This window comes from Tachypleus tridentatus, chromosome 8, assembly GCF_004210375.1.
Source record: "Tachypleus tridentatus isolate NWPU-2018 chromosome 8, ASM421037v1, whole genome shotgun sequence".
In the NCBI taxonomy this organism is placed as follows: Eukaryota; Metazoa; Arthropoda; class Merostomata; order Xiphosura; family Limulidae; genus Tachypleus; species Tachypleus tridentatus.
The window spans coordinates 115,193,036-115,212,988 of NC_134832.1; the positions used below are offsets into that span (position 1 = coordinate 115,193,036).

At 33.7% G+C, this 19,953-nt stretch overlaps 1 protein-coding gene and 1 long non-coding RNA gene across 3 annotated transcripts in view; one reads left to right on the top strand and one right to left on the bottom strand.

The window, feature by feature from the left end:
• Positions 1–3,936, bottom strand: part of LOC143223253 (GTP-binding protein Di-Ras2-like) — a 32,794-nt gene extending 28,858 nt beyond the window's left edge. Inside the window, exon 1 of one of the 2 annotated variants that reach the window (XM_076450958.1) lies at positions 3,805–3,936. The gene's annotated coding sequence lies outside the window, so the exon portion shown is untranslated. The remainder of the gene's footprint in view (positions 1–3,804) is intronic. The other variant, XM_076450961.1, reaches the window with a different exon arrangement.
• The window catches only part of LOC143223254 (uncharacterized), a 37,718-nt gene extending 22,063 nt beyond the window's left edge, over positions 1–15,655 (top strand). Inside the window, exons 2-5 of the long non-coding RNA XR_013012788.1 lie at positions 4,957–5,043; positions 6,593–6,690; positions 8,901–8,986; positions 15,400–15,655. This is a non-coding gene — a long non-coding RNA (uncharacterized LOC143223254). The remainder of the gene's footprint in view (positions 1–4,956; positions 5,044–6,592; positions 6,691–8,900; positions 8,987–15,399) is intronic.
• The last annotated feature ends 4,298 nt before the right edge of the window (positions 15,656–19,953 follow it).

A 19,953-nucleotide genomic window follows, 5' to 3' on the forward strand; every position in this document is an offset into this window, starting at 1 on the left:
TATTTTGAAAGCATTGTCATGCATTTTTAAAACAAGCTTGCAACACTGTATTCAAATATATGCACAGCTCTCAGGATATTTTTGACAGTTTCTGTAACAGTTGCTGCAGCTGAGCGAGGTTTTTCAAAATTAAAACTTATGAATATCTACTTAAGGTCGAACATGTTACAAGTAACTTTCTTTGGTTTCTTAATACTTTCTGTAGAGAAAAATTACATTAAATATGTCCTATGAGAGTGTTGTCAAGAACGTAGTTGTAAAATCATTAAAAAGATAGTTTGCAATGTAGGCCAAACCTGATTAGATTTTGCTAAGACATTTTTTACGTGAAACATGCAATAGTTTAATACATGTATTATATGACTTAGCTGATTAAGGTGGAAAGTGCCAGTTGATACTGTTAAAAACTTACTCTTAGTGAATTGTTTGATACTCACCAATTCATCTAAAAAGTATTTGAAATTACTTTGGTTTTTTGATTCACCAGTGCTCTTACTTAACACATGCTCTAGGTTCCGGTTTAAGTTTGTTTGTTTGTTTGTTTTGGAATTTCGCATAAAGCTACACGAGGGCTATCTGTGCTAGCCGTCCCTAATTTAGCAGTGTAAGACTAGAGGGAAGGCAGCTAGTCATCACCACCCACCGCCAACTCTTGGGCTACTCTTTTACTAATGAATAGTGGGATTTACCGTCACATTAAAACGTCCCCACGACTGAAAGGGCGAGCATGTTTGGTGTGACTGGGATTCGAACTCGCGACCCTCAAATTACGAGTCGCACGCACGCCTTAACGTGCTTGGTCATGCCGGGCCTGTTCTGGTTTAATGAGGAGGGCGAGACATCGTGTATTTGGGCCTTAGGAAGTCTATATTAAAATACAATATACAGTAGTGACATAAATTTTCTTTTATTTATTAAACCTTTGTCAAAACCATTATTGCTTCAGTTGAAAAACTAGACTACCTCCTAGTTACCATCTAAAGATGTTTGTATGTTTTAGAATTTCGCACAAATCTATGCCAGGGCTATCTGCGTTAGCTATCCCTAATTTAGTAGTTTAAGACTAGAAGGAAGGCAGCTAGTAATCACTACCCATCGCCAACTCTTGGGCTACTCTTCTTACCAACGAAGAGTGGAATTTACCGCACATTACAGCAACCACACGGTTAAAATGGTGAGCATGTTTGGTGTGACAGGTATTCGAACCTCCCGACCCTCAGATTGTAAGTCGAGCGCCCTAACCAGCTGGCCACGCCGTTCCTTATTAACATTAAACACCCTTTCTATAAGTTTTTAAAACCCTCGTTAAGATAAAAATTAGTTTCCATCAAAGAGTTTTTTTATGTTTCTACCTGCGAGAGGGGCCCCCAATTTATCACTTGCAGGGGCCCTCAAAATTCTCCACTCCATGTAGTTTAAAGATACTTAATAATATCAGTGGCTGTTCAGTTACAAAAGGTTAACAGTATTTCTTCAGTATTAATGGGTTTTATGCTTGTAAAACAACTTAATAACCTCCTTAAGTTTTTGTAAGTTTCTTCAATCCTTTAAAGACAGACAAGCTACATTTACAATGCCTGAAACTTATATACCTAGTAAAAATTGTTTTTACTAACAATGGTATGTGGCATAACCTACTGGTTAGGGGAGATCGACTTGCAATCTATGAGTGATTGATTCGAATCCCCATCGACGAGCATATCAACTTTTTTAGCCATAAGGGTGTTATAATGTAGACATCAATTTCACTATTCGTTGGTAAAATGGTTGGCGGTGTGTGTTGTTGATTAGCTGGCTTCCCTATTCGCTGTTAAATTTTGAACGGCTAACTTAAATTATCATCAAGTAGCTTTGCCAGAAAATTAAAACAAGCTAAAACATTAAATATTTGCCTCTTTTTTTAAAAAATCAGTGTAACATTATTTTGTACTTCTAATATTTAATAACGTTTTAAGCATAATGAACTCAAGGTTTTGCATCTAATAGCCACTATATTATTAACCCCAATGATAAAATGCATCTTATATCCAGAAATAAATCCCTTTGAAGAAAACAAATGTAGTATTTTTTAAGATAATCCAGAAAATAATTACGTACCTTATATTGTTTGTTTGTCTGATTTTGAATTTCGCGCAAAGCTACACGAGGACTATCTTCGCTCGCCGTACCTAATTTAGCAGTGCAAGACTAGAGGAAAGGCAGCTATTCATCACCACCCACCGTAAACTCTTGGGCTACTCTCTTACCAATGAATAGTGGGATTGACCATGACTTTATAACGCCCCCATGGATGAAAGGGCGAGTATGTTTGGTGTGACAGGGACTCGAGCCCGCGACCCTCAGATTAAGAGTCGACGCATCTTATATCAAAATGCCAGTTACAGTGATAATTTATCTCTTTATCGAATGTTAGCAGTACTTAATAAAAGCTAAACTAATGTGGGACCTAAAAGAATTGTACTTACAGATTTTCGGGGTCTACTATTAGAATTCTTCTGTGTTATTCTATAAATTTTGTATATAAAGAAGTACTGTTGCAATGAAGATACTAATCTGACTGCGTATGTTTTGGAAGCCTCTGCTAATTAATAATAATGATAAAAAATAATACGTGAATTACGAACATTAGACTTAATTTATAATTTGGCCATTGTAACGTTAGTTGGTATTTATGCTGTGTAATAAAATGTTTCAACCAAATTAAATTCGTACTTTTCTACTTAATAACTACATTATTTATACTAATGAGTTTGCTGATTGTGCAAAAACAAAATATAAAAAGGAATTCGATATTTATTTAAAGTTAATCGATAATAACATTGAAAAATAATATATAAATTAAGAACATCATAAGTAACAACAATTTAGCCATATTTATACATTTATAGAGGAAACTTCTCATGGCGTTATTTACAAGTAAAACAAATACAAATAAAGTATATTCACAACTAATAAAGCTTGTAATCATTTTAGCTATAAAAATAATAATCTTTAATATGTTATTTAGAAAAGATTAAATGGTTAATTTTTTTCTCAACCGTTGAATATGTAAAATATTTCTTAAATTAATTTTTGAAGTACATTTTCTTAGGGGTGAAAATGTCAATGATAGCCATCTAGCGACATTATATTCTGTTTGATATGTTTAAAGATACGTAACCCTGACACCAACCGTTATACAAGTCAGAATGAATAAAACCATGTATTTTTTATCTCTATGTAAGTTTTATCTCATACATCCAATTTTAAGTTTATCGCGACAAATATTATTTTATTAGTAAAACATACAGGTTACGAATTTTCTGCTAAACCTGTTATAGCTTAAACCTAGCGTTAGCCTAATATCCAGAGGGAATGAACCATAAGCATTATTTAAAATAAGTGTTTTCCGTCTATGAAATTAATACAAACATTAGCATAGGTCTAAGACTTCGGAGTATATTGTTTTGGTGTTTTACCTAAAGTTACACAGCAAAATGAACAATATTGCACGTTACTTATTAATTTGGTGAAGTACATTTTAAATTATGGTACTTATTTTTAACTTAAATTTGAGAAATTAAGATAGCTAATTATTATTGTGTTATAATTTTGTTTGGACATACTTTAACTTTTAAATTAGCTACATTGGAAAACTAATTGTTAAGGTTAGTATAAACTAATTTAAATCGTATCAACGGATAAAGATAAGTACAAACCTCAATATAATTCGTAATAAAATTTAGTTATTTCTTTAGTTTTAGAAATGATACTGACAAACTATAGCCTAGGGGAAGGCAGTTAGTCAATAACACTAAACTTTACCTCTTCAACTACTCTAACGTTTCTAAATAATGGAATCTGAAAGCCGCTCTTGTAGCAACGCTCAAGGCTTCTTGTCTGAGCGGGTTTTTGTGGCAACAAATCGTGAACAATTTGTTCTGTTTATAGTTAAGCGCAAAGCGAAACAATGGGCTATCTGTACTCTACCCATCACATAAATTAATATTAGATTAATGAAGATGGTACAGTTTCTTTTGTATATTAACTTAAATAAATTTCAATTAGATAATCGCTTTTTTAATTTGTAAATTTTTTTTAAAATAAATTACATAAATGTAATAAGTAGTGTCTGTTGTATGTACATCTAACTACTTCACAGGATGTTGATGTGGAGATTCATTAAGTCAATGTGGGGGTTCTTACAAATTTTCAGTTTTGTAAGTTTTACCATTACTTCACCTCCTGTAGATAAATTTTCACCAAATTTGGTATTAAGGTTCATTTGTTCCATGGGAAGATGCATAGACATTTTCAGTTTTGCAATTTGTATGAGCGTTTTTTACCATTACCTCACTTCTTGTGGATGGATTTTCACTAAATTTAATTTGAAGGTTCATTGGGTCTATGAGGAAATACATATAAATTTTGACTGTTGCTCTTTTATGGGCGCTTTTACATATTTTACCACTTTTTAGACTCTTATTGATGGACTTTACCCAAACGTGGCAAGAAGGTTTGTTGGATCCATGCAGAAATGCATGAAAAGGTTTGGCTTCACATTTTGTCTTTTGAAGTTTTTGTAAGCGTTTTTTACGCTTACATTTGAGGGAAGCAATTTTTCATGTCTTAACATAAACTTTCATTAACCATGAATTTGTATAACGTTCATTCAAGGGTCGGCTATTTCAGTTTGTATTAAAATACGTTTACAGTGAGTTGAAATTATATATACGTAGTTATGTATATATATATATTTTCATTTATGAAATAGAAATATTTAAACCTATTTTAAAAGCGATATGCTTTATATTTAAAAAAATAGTGTTTGATCTATGAATATGCTTCTATTTTAAACCTACACTTATTCAGAATACAAGTTAAAACACACATCATTTTTTAATATTAGTTTGAAATTATACAAAAATGCTACACCTGTTATTGTTGTTACTAATTGTCCTTTTGTTTTCAAAACAGCATTTATACTTTTTACTCCATTTAAAAGTATACATCGAGTTAATGGACTCGTAGATTCCAATGTTGGCAACGTTGAAACTAAATTAAGTAAGTTCTATTATTAAATATATATGTGAGTAGTGAATAAAGAACTTACATCTTCGTTTGTTTTTATTGTTGTTCTATCAGAATGAAATAGACTCATTATACGTACATACAACTGGCAAATGCATTTTTCTATTTTTCATGCATTAGGATATCCAAATATTGAAATTAAACTTATCAGAAACGACTTATCGCAGGTCCTTCCCAATATAAGAAAATGTTGTGTCTTTTTTTGTATTTTGTTTTACAGCCAGCTTTTGTAAAAGTGTTTAAACTTAGTAACACCTGTAGTTCATGATAATCAACAAGCTGTCAACATTATATTAATACGTTTTTTAAAGTGGAAATTAGTTGTCGAGTGTCAGTTTATATTTGCTAGTACGTAGATTTTGCTCATTCACAAACTGTTACATAGTTTTACAGAAAATCTTATTTTTGGTATTTATTAGTGTCGGTTACACAACCTATCATGACCTCCAGTTGCTCACCGGTAAGTCCGAAGACTTATATAACAGTAAAATCAAGTTTCAATATACATTGTTGGCCCAGCACAATGTCCCATTGTGAAGCTAGAAAACAACAATTACAACCTATCGTGATATTTTGCAATTAGCTTAAATATTAATTTGTTGTTTGAATACAATGTTCTTTAAAAATACAGCAATGAATTTTGCTTATAAACCTAAATATAGCATTTAATGTTTTGTCATTAAAATATATTCAGCAGATTGGATTATACGGTAGAATGTGTATCAGTGCATTAACATGAAGTTTTTGTCTTATAACTTTTCTGTATCCTTAATTCATCCAATTGACGGATATCTCTTAGTTAATATCTTCAAGATGTATTTTAAAGCTCGTGCTTACGTATGCAATATAAACTATCCCTGCTACAAATTTGTCAAATTATCAGATCCGTGAAATTTTAGGTACAATTTTAACACATTTTAGTATATACTTTTTTCATTGTATTTGTACCATGTTGGATGACCTTTAAAATTTAGGTTTCGTGTTTCTTCAGAATTTTCCTCTCTTCAGAAGGGCATCATTGATCGAAGTACGTCGCTTAGTTTCAGTTTATTCAGTAATATAACAAATTTTATCGACTATGTTATACAGTATATTATACACCTTAAAACAAAGGTAGTTGATCTGTTGTGGCACCCGCAGAAGGAAGATGGAAGACTAATATCTGTGATATTCCACGACAGTATATTTTGGTTAAGATGTAAAATTCCTGGATCTCCAGATTATTGTCAGCCTTCGCCTAAAAGTTTTCTAGAGACCATACAACTCAAAACAAAATCCACCTTTCTGTGGAAATCTACGCAGGATTTCCTCTTGCCATCGTCAGAATTAAGAGAGAAAACTTGGTTTCAACAAATGTTATCAAGGGATATACCCGCGCAGGACCACCAAAGCCGAATAAAAAGTGTGTTTAGGATAACTCAAAAAAGTGGTTCTCAGTTTTGTAGCTTGTTTAGCACGTGGATATCTAAAACAGTAATCGAAACCCACAATGTTCTCAATAACATCAAGCATTTCTTCGCAGAGTCATTGGATCCTGTTAGAAGCAACCCGATTGTCCATCTACTTACCACACTATTCTTCATCTCTATCTTATATAAAATTTTAGTGCCTGAATTTCCGGTGAGAAGTTTTTTTTTTTGTGTGTGTGTGTGTAATACCTTTGCGAGGCTAACCTTTTTTCTTTACTTAATTAAACATAAGGCTACTGAAGTTTAACAATTTATTAACATTAGTTTTAGTGTTAAGGACATTTTAAAATGGGAATTGGGCTTATGTAGCTGAAGCCTCATGTAGTTATTTAGTTTACTGCATAATCACTTAAACCTGAAACCTGATTTTTTTATTTATGTTAGGCTCTCATAATCGGTAGGTTTCTGATAGATCTTAGATTTACTTAACACTGATCAAACAATTTCATTATTGAAGAGCCCTCCAACTCCCGCTGGGGAGTGTGTGTTTTCTTCTAACAAAGCCACACCGGGCTATCTGTTGAGCCTGCCGAGGGGAATCGAACCCCTGATTTTAGCGTTGTAAATCCGTAGACGTACTGCTGTACTAGCGGGGGTTCCCTGCTGAGGAGAGATTTGCCATAAGAAATGTAATTTATTTTGTAGTTCTATTTTCTTATTTGAAATTTTAGTACAGAATCGAATCATTGGTCTCCTCTTCCTTCGGTTCGACATGGCCAGGTGGTTAAGGCACTCGACTCCTAATCTGAGGGTCGCGGATTTGAATCCCTGTCGCACCAAACATGCACGCTCTTTCAGCAGTGGGAGCGTTATGATGTTACGAACAATCTCACTCTTCGTTAATAAAAGAGTAGCCCAACAGTTGGCGGTGGATGATGATAACTAATTGCCTTCCCTCTAGTTTTACACTTCTAAATTAGAGATAGCTATCGCAGATAACTCTCGTGTAGTTTTGCGCAAAATTCAAACCATATTCCTTCATTATTTTAACTTCAATAAATTTTAACTCATTAATAACTGTACCCTAGTAACCAGGTTTCAATACACTTAGTGGGCAAAGTGCAGATAGCCTATTTTGTAGATTTGTATTTTTTTACAAATAAAAAGAAACAAATAATTGATAACTGTATAATTATATTTTAGAATCTTATTACTTTGGAATTACCAGTGGCATTATACTAAAATAAATTAAAACCAGCAAACAAAATCTATCATATCAGTGTAAAATAGATTAAAATTAGTTTAGAAATTGAGAGTTATGTAACATTTTCTTCAATGTTTAGGAGGTATATTTGATAGATAGAAATCAGTACAACACTTCAATGTTTAGAGTACTTAGGAAGTAGACGATGCTTTGTTTTTTAGGTAATTCATACATTTATTAGTTTTAGTTAATTAAAAGCATAAATGTTCAATAAAATATGTATAATTCATTATATATGTAAGTTCACCATGCATATTAATTTTATGTAATATGTCATTTGGAATTGTTAATAATATCTATTATTTATGTGAAAGTTTTTGTTTGTTTGTTTAAAGTTAAGCACAAAGCTACACAATAGCTTATCTGTGCTTTACACATCACAGGTATCGAAACCTAGTTTCTAGCGTTGTAAATCCGCAGATATACTGCTGTGCCACTGGGGTGGGGCTTATGTGAAATTCCAGAAATGTTTATAAATATATTTGCATAATTACATAATCGTAATTAATTTAAAATTTTCTAAATGAAAATATTAGTAACAAAATTATAAAAACGTGCCTTCTTATTTAAAATAAGTTACAGTTACGTAAACATTTTATTAAGTGAAGCCGTGTATTTTACCTGCTACAACACGCTGAAAAAAAAGCTCTTAATGAGTTATTATCATAAGAAGAATCATAATCACAAAATATACAGAAATCACGAAAGATTCACAATAATTCAAGACGTTTTACAAATTAAGTACCAGGAAATGTGTGCCTCTTCAATAAATAGCATACTTTAGATACTACACACGTTTTTGTATCACAATAAAACTAAAACGTATTATTTATTCGAATAAAACTGTGTGGTTTTTATTATTATTATTATAACCATGAATTCACCATTCTAGTTGTAGTTTTCTATTTTAACTAAAGATAATGTTTCTTATATTAACTTGCTATGTGTTTCCTGTTTTTAACACTACGTGTAAATGATGTAATTATTCTGGACATTTAATATTTATAAATATGTACATAAATCTGTAGGCTTTTCCCTTACTAATATTGTTAACTTTATCCCTTTTATTTCTGGTGATTTTAATCAAACTTTGTTAATGAATAACAAAAGATATTAGCGTAAGAACGAAACTTGAATTATAGTTCTTTTAATTGCAGCCTAACTTAAATAAGGCTAATTTTGATACACCAACGTAGCATCCTGTAGATAAATGGAGAACTTGTGGATATTCCAGCCGCTAAAGGTATTTCTACGTTATTATTATTTGTGATTTTAGTTTCGCCATCTATTGGCGAAATTCGTGTATTTTAATGTACAAATGAAAGATTAAATTTGAGCTTAATTTAATTCTGTGATAACTAACATTTCTCAATTGGAAAATGAAAACATTCTGCCAATTAGCGTTTGAAATCCTTTCAGATTAAAAGGAAAAGATAAACTCATTTTATGTTACTTATTACAGCCCTAATTACTGTTTCTTTTACACAACCATTAATGATTGATAAAATATAACTAATGAACTACATAAAGGTAACCATTATAAATTAATTATTAAACGCTTCTAAAAGAGCCGAGATAAAATATTTTAATAAAGTGAAGTTTCTATGCTGACTAATAAATCACAACCACATTTATTTTCTTTTTCATATCTATGCAGCTAACCTGGTGTATTAGTTTTCAGCTTACTGATAATGGCAAATATTCAAAACTGGATTTTTATTATTTAATTGATTTGTCTTTTTTTAAGTAAAAATATGTCACAAACTGTCATGCTTGGCATGGCCAGGGGGTTAAGGCGCTCGACTCGTAATCTGAGGGTCGTGGGTTTGAATCCCCGTCACACCAAACATTATTGCCTTTTCAGCCGTGGGGGCCTTATAATGTGACAGTCAATCCCACTGTTCGTTGGTAAGAGAGTAGCCCAAGAGTTGGCAGTGGGTGGTGATTACTAGCTGTCTTCACTCTAGTCTTAAACTGCTAAATTAAGGAGAGCTAGTACAGACAGCCTTTGTGTAGCTTTGCGCGAAATTCAAAAACAAAAATATTGTTACAATTTACAATTTTATAGATTTCCAATATATAAACTTAATTTTAAGAAATTATGTAATAACTCAGATGAAAGTAAGTTCAACAAGTAACAAATTAATTTTCTTCCTTAACATATACTCCATAATGATAAGGCGGACGTCTGCGAACCTAAGACGATAGGGTTTCGATACCCGTGGTGGTCAGAGCACAGATAGCTCTTTATGTAGCATTGCGCTTAACTACAAACAAACAACATATTTTCTTCAAATATTCATAAACACACACTGTTTACGTTCAAGTTAAATAGAAAGTTATTCACAACCAGCAACAGATTGTAAGTTACATTACTTGAGATCTAACCAACATCTCTTGAAATTACTCAATATAAATTGTTAATTCACACTTAAGCTACATATTTTTATTTGTTTTAAGATGTAGTATTCATTTATTATTACACCCACTTGATTATCGATACCGATTTATTTAATTTTGTTGAGTTCAAATGATGCATACTATTCAGATGGCTTTTTCTCGTACCTCACTAATAATTGTCAGTTACCTTTAACAAGCATTAGCAGTTTAGGAATATGCAGACAATTTATTTATAATTCATTTTACATTACAATTAAAAATAAATTTATTCTTCCAATTGAAATTTGTCCACTTTTAACTTCTAGCAGTTTGTTCAAGTTAATAAACGTCCTTAATGTAGGTTTGTGATCCATATCTCAATTGAAACACCTGATTTTGATTTTTCTGTGTTTATCTGTCTGTTATTTTTGTCACTTTTTTCTTTGTGTGTTATTACTGATAGAGAAAAATGTTTATACAGTCTTGGCCAAAATGTTTATGTTGTTGTCTATACCCATGGAGTAATTACTCAACCCTGTAATGGTTTTAGTGTCTAGACATTTGTACGTATTTTACAGTAATTACTGCATACTAAATCCGAAAATGGTATCAATCTTCATCAAGTACAGATTTTTCACAAAACATAATATGTACTTTGTTATGTTTAAAATGTTGATAACCAGTGGCTATAGATTTCTCCAAACCATTAGGGCGTCAAATTGTTTGACTGTTCATAAATGGTATGAAACAAACCTACATTGCCAGAACAGTTATGGTACCCCCTTCCCAGTATACTGTATCCAGAATCCTGAAACGTCATTAGACTACAGAAAACGTTTTCCAAGAAAGTCCACTGGTAAACACCGAAAACTACTTCCCAAGATGACCATGTTTTGATCAGATTAAAATCGAAAGAAGTATTGCAAAACCTTACAACATTCACTCTAGGATATTCAGAAGAACAATGAATAGGAGACTGGGTGAACAAGATTATTTTGCAAGAAGGGCTATCTGCAAATCGATATTAGTTAGAATTCGCTGTCATCACCATGTTACTTTGGCAAGACAGCAAGTCAACTTACAGTTAGGACACTGGCAACGTGTCATCGTTTCAGGTGAGTCCTGTTTTCGGCTTACTACACCAGATAGCCCGATGTGGCTTTGCTATAAGAAAAACACACACACCAGCTTACTAAAGCTGATAGTAGAATTTGTATTCGCCGTTTTCGTGGAGAACAGATGGAAGAAGACTGTCTTTACTACAAGGAACACATTGGAGGAAGTGCAGGACATGTTTGGACAACTGCTCATTGTGGTGGAAAAACTGCTCTTAATATTCTCAAAGAAAGCATCAATGACGTCTCCTACAGGCATCACGTAGAGATGATATTTCTACCATATGCTAGAGCAGTGGTTCTTAACCTTTTTCATCGTCTTACCCCCTGAGACTCTCCAGGGTATTACCGTGACCCCTATAATAATTTTTGTAATGGTGAACTTTTTGTAAAGGTAGAATAAAACAAAACCATGTAAAGATCCTAATTTATTGAAAATGTTACAAATAAATGACCTTGAGAAATGCTACATGTGATAAATAACTACAAAACCCATGGAATTACTGAACATCATACAAAACCTACATATTCACTCAGTGTGAGGGTTATATATATAATGAGAAAATATACTAAATACGATGGAAACTTTGATATTTAAGCTTTAAGTTCGATGTATTAATATTATATAGTTAAAAAATTTAGGCAATTCAAAACGTTGTAATATACGAAAATTTTTACTCAAAATTAGAGAGGTGGTTGCGCAACAAGCATTTCGACGCTGTTAAACTGCCGCACTTCAGCGTGTTTCTCATTGGTGGGCAGTTACAGGCATTTGCCACAAAATCTACAAACTGCCCCGTGATTACCTCACTAATTCCCAAACCATCCGTGACCCCCCGAGAAACTTCAAACGACCCCCAGGTTAAGAACCACTGTGCTAGAGCAACGTTTGCTTATAATTTTGTGTTCCAGGGTGGCATTGCCACTATTCACAGTTGGCATATTGTACAAGGTATCTCGATCAGGAGAACTGTACGAGATCGTCATGACCAACAAAATTTCCAGGTTGTAAGTCCAATAAGAACTGAAACAAAAAATTCCTAATCACAACCTTAAACCAACTAATGTAGTTGAGTTGCAGCGCATTCTAATGATAGATTGGGATGAAATTGCTGTGGATTACATCAAAAACCTTGCATAGAGTATCAGAGTACTAGGAGGACCAGCCAAGTAGTGAATGTTTAATAAAAAACAGATATAAGGTTATGCACGTTATTTATATTAATTTGATGTTAAATTTTATCATTGCATATGTTTTGGTAAGGTTCTGTTATGAAATGCCGAATTGCACAGCTTTCTACAGGTGCCAGATAAAATTGTTTGCTCTTCTAATAAATCGTTCATAATGTTCAATAAACCTGTGTCATAATACAAATGTATTTATATTACATCTTAATAATAACAATTTTATTTGTCATAAAATGTGCAAACACTTTGGTTAAGACCGTATGTACAGACTATATACATAGTTTCGTACGTTTTACTGCTTGTAACATTGTTTTTCAGAATTGATCTTCATATCTCAGCAAATTTTAGACTTAAGAATATGTAAACAAATTTAAATTTGCTTAAAGAGCAATATAAGTGTAAACTGAGTGCCAATTTTAAAAGCACTTCCCCACACACACACACACACACAGCTATTTGTAATCCATATTATTTGCTTAAGAGCTGAACTTATCCTGTTGGTTAGTATGCTGGATTGTGAATCTGATGGTTTCCTTGTCGAAAATTGCGCTTTACACTATATGGTTTCAGATGCATTACAATAGCGATGGTTAAATCCAACAATTTGATAATAGTAGCCTACATTTCGGCGGTGGGCGCTGGTGATTAACTGCTTTTCCTTCAGCCTGTCAGTTCAAAACTAGGAACGGATATTACAGAAAGCCTTTGGATACCTTTGTGCGAACATCCAAAAATAAATAGAACCATTTTCTTAAATATTTAAAACAGACTGATCGTATAACGGAACAATTAGTTGTTTGAGCTTTATAAATACAGAAGTGTAATCGTATTATGGTCAGTCTAGAAGGCAACAGTTAAAAGTAAGTGTATCTTCGAATTTTAAAAAGGAATGATATTTTGTGACTGTCTAACTGGAGTGTCTTTATGAAAAATTTCCTTGAGTGGCTGTTCAAGAATGTTTGTCACAAAGTGTATCAACAGAAGCAATCTAAATATATTTTCTTTAGGTAAACTGTGGCAGTCTACGACAGGTAATAGAATGATGAGAAGAATGGCTGAAGAGACTTTTAACGTCCAGCAGACATCATCTGTTTTCCTATTAACTTATTATTCTAGAAAGATCAGTTACTTCCGCCTGTCCAATATTGCCAGATGGTTAGAGCGCTTGATTCATAATCTGATAGTTGTAAGTTTAAATCCCCGCCACACCAAACATGCTGTCCGTTCCAATCGTGGGGGCGTCATAACGTTAAGAGCTGATCATTTTCTATACCAGTACCTTTGTAATTATTTAAAGTAGGGTGTAACTTAAATTATCATTCAGAGGGGAAAAACAAAACGAGAGAAGATTTTTGTTTAATTCCGGTAAATAGTTCAACCTGAAATAAGTTTGATTGATAACTTGGGTACAGTAACTTGGTGATTACATCTAGATTATGGCTTAGAGGAGATTGTGTATATTGTGGTTGTTTGTGAGTAATATTTACGTATTAATTACAGAACGTTTGATCGGTGTTCTTTTGGCACGAGAACTACATTCTAAACTGTACTACCTGAAAAGGCCTGGCATGGCCAGGTGATTGCGGCACTCGAATCGTAATCTCAGGGTCGCGGGTTCAAATCCCTGTCACACCAAACATGCTCTCCCTATCAGTCGTGGGGGCGTTATAACGGTGGGATCAATCCGACTATGCGTTGGTAAAAGAATTAGCGGTGCGTAGTGATCACTAACTGTCTTCCCTTTAGTCTTACACTGTTATATTAGGGACGGCTAGCGCAGATAACCCTCGTATCGCTTTGCTCGAAAATTCTAAACAAACAAACAATACTTCCGATTACATCATATGAAGATCTTTATATTATATGGCAGTTGGCAACCAGTCCAAAAACCGCTAATCTCAGATGCATACAGAAAAGCAGGTGTTCATTGGTGTTTAGAGCACAGACTGTGACTGAAGGTACTTAATGCAGCTTAACAAGGTACATTTCACTGTTATGTCTTAACAGTAAAATGATGAGAAACTCACGGGAAGCTCTGAGACCCCGCGGGGCTCAGTTTCTTTAAATATTTTAGTAGGGTGAAAAACGTTTAAGGAATATCCGTATTTCCACTCTGGTGAATAGGTGTTTTTCGAACATGATAACAAACAATATTCCACCGAGTTTGTTTATTGTTGTTGTTTGTGTATAAAGTTGGTTGAAAGATCATAACAAAAATTCAGTTTATTTTCATTGACCAACATAATAACTGTATCTCAGTTGAATTGGACTTGAATTTGAAAGTCGCATTCGTAACTGTAGAGGTTTTGTTCCTTTGTTGTAAAGCAAAATACAGAGCTATACAATAAGTTGTCTGTGCTGTGCCAGCCAAGGGTATTGAAACTCAGTTTGTAGCGTTATAAGCCTTCAGACTTATCCATGAGCAACTGGGTTGGGGGTGGGAAGCTCACTTTAAGCATCTGCTTACACTTGTAAATCTGTTGTAGTATATATATCTCGAGTAATGGCTTACAAACAAGATATCTTCCACAAACTTCTGTAGACGTGTATCAGTCGTATGTAAGCTCAACTTACAAACAAGTGTCAGTTAGGGGCCCTAATAGAATGGTCAGTTTACATACTTCATTATTTAGAAATATCTAATCGATAACTGTATTTATTAATATTGAAATGGACTTGTCATAGCTAAATTATTTTCATGTTCGCACTGTGAATCCGATAATTCGTGGTTCGCAACCAGCTCCGCACTTTGTGGCCGTGGCTATAAAAATGACGATCAAATTCCACTACACTGATAGACATAAGTAACCCAAGAATTGGTGTTGGTGCTGTTGACAAGCTACATCAACTATATCGTTTCAAAATTAGGGACGATTATCTCAGTTTTGGAATAAGATAACGTAACACTGGATTAATAACTCTAAGAGATAGTAGTAATCTGTTTATTATAAAATATTCTCTTTCTATTCTACAGAACTCAAGCAACACCCAATGTTATGATCTAAATCTGATTCGTTGAAGAGTATTGATGAAGAACTACCAAGCATGAAATGTAGCGGAAAAATCTTTCAAGCAAAATACTGTTCCGGGCTTAATGCTTAACTTCTTAATATTTCAAATCTCAAAATTTAGAATTAATTTAGTTTTTAAATTCTTGGATGACTAGATAATAATAAAGATTTGTTATTTTACAAATTTATAATCGTGGAATAACAGAAATAAAAATTATTGTAAACATTAAAAACTACTCATTTTTACTAAATATGTTTGAGGTAAATGTAATTAAATATTTACTAACCTCAAGAGAAAAATGTATATAGCAAAACATCACGCAAAGAAACAAAAACATATCGCATCGTATTATTTATTATAATTATGCAACAAAATAAAAAAGTCGTTAACATTCAACACTTTTGAACGAAGGGTTTTCATGTTAATAATTCCAAAACCTTTTACTGAGAATATTAATGCGAGTTTATTAATGTATCTCGTATATCTGTATGTATTATGGTACCTCTGAACAAACCTTGTTGGCTCAGTGCATTTTGGTTTTTCATAAGTTTTTTTTCTTCTTTTTTGTCATCAGATCGTAAAAACTTTGGAAACAGGAATAACTGAAAGCAAGAGGAATCTCTGCAATAAATAATTCTCGAGTCTGTGAGTAGAAGTTTACCATTAGCAGTAATTATTGGTTCCTAAAGCCATACGTTTGGAACTGAAGTGTTATTTATGGCTCTTACTCAAGATAAGTATAAATATCTATATTAGCCAACCTCTGACCACTTTTTAGCCCAAAACTAGCCATGGACTGTCTCTGTTTATGTATTTCAGGGACCAAAACCCAAATTTTAGCGTTATAGCCCTCAAGCTTGCTGCTGAGTCACCAGAAGAGTACATACGCAGAGTCTTTGCCAAAAAAAAAATTCAAACTTCCTAGAAAACTCAGTTGTTTTTTTTTTAAAGTGATCTTATGTAGAAACATGCTACTATTATCTTGGCTAACAGTTGCAGAGATGCCAATCATTACGATTTGAGCGTGATCATTACGATTTTGGTGAAAAATTACGACTATACGCTCATACAGACAAATATTACGACTTGTTGCAACTCCCAAATTATTATATATTATATAGGCCTATAAAATAAAGTGATAAATTGTTCCCCCAGGGCTTGAAAGGGGTGAAAAGAAAATTTCTAGTGAGATACAAATAAATTTTGATAATAAATAAAAGACATAATCCAAATGGCTACTTGCGATAATCACATTTATGCTTGAAATAATAAAAAAATATTTGTATCTCCGACGTCTATCAATAGTTTGAGTGCGGTGCTTCTCCATACTAGGTACGTGGTGGAATCCATAGGTACGTCATCAGTGCTTGTCAGCCAATCAGCGCTCGCAGAGATGGGTATTCCTCATTTTCTAAGCGGCATAGAAACACCAATGCGATCGTTCAAGATGGAAAAAAGAGGCCTCGTTCACCAGATTGTCTTGTTTCTGGCAAATCTAAAAGGACTAAAACTGTGAATCAAAAATTTAGGAAAGAGTATAGTGCAAAATATCCGGTCATTGCATCAAAAGTCAGTGACAGTTATGCGTTTTGTACAGTTTGTCTCATTGATTTTTCTGTGATGCATGGCGGGATAAACGATTGTTCCAGACATACAAAATCGGCGTCTCACCAACAAAAGGCTGAGGCGAAGACAAAAACGATGCAGATAACGACACTTATGAGTAAGAATTCATAATATGAAACCATAAATGCAGAAGTGACGTTCACGCAATTTGTCATTGCTCATAATTATCCCCTAACTGTAGCCGATCATGCAGGACATCTATTCAAAAAATATTCCCAGACTCTGATATAGCGAAAACATATGGCTGTGCTAGAACCAAAACTACAACCATTGCACAAATGTTAGGTTGCGAAGATGACAAAATGATTTCAAGCATACTTACTAACAGTGTTTACAGTTTAGCTACAGATGGATCCACAGACAAGGATGACTCAAAACTGTATCCAGTGATTTACGATATCTTGACCCTTTGCTTGGAAAAATTGTTTGTTCTCTTTTGACAATGGTGGAATGGAAAGAAGCTTTAACGAGAGAGAATATTTTCAAGCTTTTGGACTACGAACTGACAAAGAGGAAAATTCCATGGGAAGACTGTCTTAGTTTTTCTTTAGACAATGCCTCAGTTATGTCTGGTATAGGTAAAGGTGTGATAGGACACACCTCAAGATGACAGCCTAGCATTTACTTCATGGGCTGTGCCTGTCACCTCATGAATATTGCTGCCCAGAAAGCTTCCAGAGAACTGCCTTGCCAAATTACTGGTATATTGATATATATCTACTATTTTCTGGACAAAAGTGCTAGCAAAAAACAACATTTCAAAGTGTTTCAAGGATTGTATGACAAAGAAACAAGACAAATTATACAACTTGTTAACACAAGATGGCTATCACTTGGGGTATGCCTCAACAGAATATTGGACATGTGGAAGCCATTGAAGAAATATTTTCACTGTGAAGAGGAAAAACTAGATTCAAAAGAATCTAAACATGCAGCTCAGTCAGGCAGCAAGACTTTAACAGTCAATATATCCTCTCAGCCACACAGGAACACAAGACAACAGTCCCCAAAAGCAGACAAAGAAACATTTGATATAACAATGTACGTTTAGGCAGTCTGACCTTGAACTAAAGAAGAGACAATCAATGAAAAAAAGAGAATGAAACGAAAGCTAGCAAGGAACTAACCAAGAAAAGTTATGCGCAGAGCAAGTTAGATAAGTTAACAGTTTTCTTGGACAACAAAATGAACTTGTTATTTTGTCTTTTTCTTCAGTCTGCAATTCCTCTATTTGAACAAGCCAATTTGATATTGCGAAGAGAAGAACCTTACATACACATTATGCATAGAACTCTGATTACACAAGTTAAAAATATACTTGTCAGATACATCAAGCTAGAATATCTTGAAGGCAACATCACTGAACTTGACTACAACAACGAATCCTTACACAAATCTGATGAGGCAGTTTCTATTGAAAATGCTGCCGAGGAATACATTGTTAAATATGAAAAGGACCTGAACCTGATCGGCTTCTACACCAGTGTCTAGAAATACTATATTGCAGCTACAAATTACATGATGAAACATTTTCCTCTAAATGATGAACTTTTGATTCACGCAGAGGTTGCTGATCCAAAACTGAAAGTCAACAAAGATTTCTCTTCTCTACGCTTCTTCACAGACAGGTATCCTGTCCTTGTCAATACACATGAGCACGACACTACTGACAAGTTGGAAGGGCAATATTTGGACTATCAAACTGATACTTTTTCAGAAACTGTCCTTCAGTTGAATGTTGACAAGTTTTGGGTTCATCTGTCTACAGTCAAGGATGGAAATGGCAACTAGAAGTATGACATTCTGTGTAGGGTTATACTTGGAATTCTTACAATCTTCCATTCTAATGCTGACAGTGAAAGGATATTTAGTTTAGTGATTGAAAACAAAAGCAAGTTCAGACCAAACTTGAGCACCTCAATGTTGAGCAGTATTATAAACACAAGATGTGTATGCAATCAAATGGACAATGTTGTTATAACTCCCAACCATCCAGAGACATTCTCATGAAAACAAAGGCTGCAACAGCTGCAAAACTATTACAATAAGTGTCATAAACATGATATAAACTAGTCCTTACACAAAGGCTTTTTCTGCTTACTGTTTGTGCATGTCAAATGTTGTTTTACCAGTATGTTTGTTACTCCGAACTAAATAAAAGATATAATTTCAAAAGAATTTTTTTAAATTTATTTATTAAATACACAAAACACAGTCATGAATGAGCAATCTATAGCAGTAATAAATAATAATAGTTATAATAATAATATAATAATAAACAGCTTAGAAACATTGGTCAGGCCTTGTAGCCACAAATGATAAAGAGCTCTGTCTACAATCATTACGCTCAATCATTTGAAATAGTTGGCATCTCTGCAGTTGTGGTTCTATGAGTATCCACCACCGACACTTCCTGGAATGGCCTGATATATGAGATACTCGACTCATGATGTGCGGGTTCGAATTCCTTCAATGAATATACTCGCCCCTTCAACCTTGAGGGGAGTTATAATGTGAATCTGAATCCTATTATTCGTTAGTAACGACTAGCCGAAAAGCTGTATGCCTTGTCTATTGATTAGTTGCCTTCCCTCTAGTCTATCGCCTCAAAATGAGGAACAGCTAGTGCTGATAGCCCTCGAGTAGTAGCTTTGCACAAAATTCACTGAACAAACAAATCCCCCACAAACTCATTCACTTACAGGTTACGTTATCTAAGCTTAATTTAAGCAACAGAAGTAGGTGACTAATGCTAGTGAAATATAACGGTCAATTCAGTTGAGTATATCGCAATTTAGTTCCCTCTTTATCAAATTCTTACATCATTTATGCAACAACAAAATGATTTACATATAATTGAAATGCAGAAGCAGTGTACTCACAAGAATAC